The following is a 2096-nucleotide window of genomic DNA, read 5'->3' as shown; positions in this document are numbered from 1 at the left end:
AATATGGCATGGATGACTGGAAGCCCAGCCCCCTCATTAAGCCCTTTGGGGTGTGGAAAAAGTGGAGCGGTATCTTACCTGGAAGTAGAAACTGACCTGGGCTTCCCTGGTGGCTCAGATGGTGAAGAATCTGCCTGCAATGTGGGAGACCTGAGTTCGATCCCTGGGTTGGGAAGATTCCCCTGGAGGAAGGCATGGCAACCCACTCTCTTACCTGGAGAATCCCATGGACAGAGGAGCCTGGTGGGCTACAGTCTATGGGGTCACAAAGAGTAGGACACGAGTGAAGCAACTTAGCAGGCATGCGCGCTCCTCATATAGACGAGGCCATGGTGCTGTTCCTCAACATGGTGGCACCTGGCCAAGGGTTCATCTGCATCATCAAGGACAAGGGCTCCGTCCATCTCAAGGACATGGCCTAGGCTCTGCCGAGGAGGCACGACAGCCAGGCTGGCCCTGCCCTGGGCTGGAGAGACACCTGGGCCTTCGTGGGATGAAAAGGAGGTCCTATCCTTGGGGAGAAACATTCTGACTCGCCTGCCCTCCCCTCCTGCGGGGGTTCAGTTCTGCTGAAGACAGATGTGCCACCAAGCTCAGCTGAAGAGGCAGAGATGAAGACGTGCCACTGGGCAGACACAGAGCTGAACCGTCACAGCCGCTGCTTCTACAGCAAAATCAAGGGCGACGGGAGCATGTACGGCTGCAAGGACCCCACAGCTTCCCAGTTCAGCCCTGACCCACCCCCAATGTGCCTGTGGCTGTCACTGCGGGGAACCGGCCCAGTTACCGGTACAGTACGCTGTGCTCTCTGCCCTCAGCCCAGGGGTTGTCTTTCCAGACGATAACAGTTTTCATTGACGGCTACTATGAGGAAACGACTGCTGTGGTGGCTGCTGTTTGGTCCAAGGGGCATCCAGCACTCTTCCATCGATGTCAAGAATACCCGTGTCTCAGCACAACAAGGCCAGCCTCGCTGCCACTTTCAACCCGTTTCTGGAAGCCAGGTTTGCTGTGGTTCTAGAAGGAGGACCTGGACACTGCTGTGGATATTTTCAGTTTCCTGAGGCAAACCATCCAACTGCTAGAGGAGGACGACAGCTTGTAGTGGATCTCTCCCTGAAATGACCAGGGCTATGAGCACACAGCTGAAGACCCAGCACTGCTGTACCATGTGGAGACTATGCCTGGGCTGGGCTGGGTGCTCAGAAGTCCTTGAACAAGGAGAAGCTTGAGTCCCAGTGGTCCACACTGGAAAAGCTCTGGGCTTGGGATGTGTGGATGCTGATGCTGGAGCAATGCCAAGGTACAGAGTGCAACATCCCTTACATGTCCTGATCCTACCACTTGGGCATCATTGGCCTCAACATGAATGGTTGCTTCCATGAGGATTACTTCCAGAATCACAAATTCAACACAGTTGTAGCTCAGGAACATGGACAGTCTGAAGAAGCACACTTATGAAGTGGAAGTTCACAGGCTGCTTAATGAAGCTGAGGTTCTTGACCACAGCAAGAACCCTTGTGAAGACTCTTTCCCTGCCAGGCACAGAGGGCCACACCTATGAAGACTTTATCTGAATTGAGAAAGATGATGACTTCATCACCTGGAAACAGCTTGTCAAATGCCTCCCTTGTCTGGGACCTGGATGTGCGTGGCAACCACCGGGGCCTGTGGAGATTGTTTCAGAAAAAGAACCACTTTCTGGTGGTGGGTGTCCCAGCCTCTCCCTATTCAATGAAGAAGCCTCCATCAGTCTTCTTGGAGCCATCCCCAAAGAGGAGGGAGCCCCAGGAGCTGCAGAACAGACAAGAGAGCTCCTCCAGGAGCCTGCAGGGCTGGGAGCTGTATACCCCCAGGCAGGCTAGTCCTTCACCCAATCCTTTAGGATTTTGTAGACACTGGATTTTGTAGATACTGGCAGGGGCTGGGGGTGGTTTGTTTTTAACATGAGACTTAATTACTAACTCTTAGGGGAGGGTACCCCTGGAGAGGGTGCCCCTGCTCCAACACCCCTGTTCCTGAGTTGGAGGTCTATTTATTTGCTCCCTTGTCAGGAAAGGGCAGGAGAGTGCCTGGGAATCACTGGGATCCCTGGG

General features: G+C 54.1%; 1 pseudogene; it reads left to right on the top strand.

The window, feature by feature from the left end:
• Positions 1-273: 273 nt before the first annotated feature.
• LOC110136141 (protein O-linked-mannose beta-1,2-N-acetylglucosaminyltransferase 1 pseudogene) lies at positions 274-1865 on the top strand (annotated as a pseudogene).
• The last annotated feature ends 231 nt before the right edge of the window (positions 1866-2096 follow it).

The sequence above is a fragment of the Odocoileus virginianus genome, chromosome 2 (genome assembly GCF_023699985.2).
Source record: "Odocoileus virginianus isolate 20LAN1187 ecotype Illinois chromosome 2, Ovbor_1.2, whole genome shotgun sequence".
Lineage (NCBI taxonomy): Eukaryota > Metazoa > Chordata > Mammalia > Artiodactyla > Cervidae > Odocoileus > Odocoileus virginianus.
This window is presented reverse-complemented; position numbering and strand designations above follow the sequence as displayed.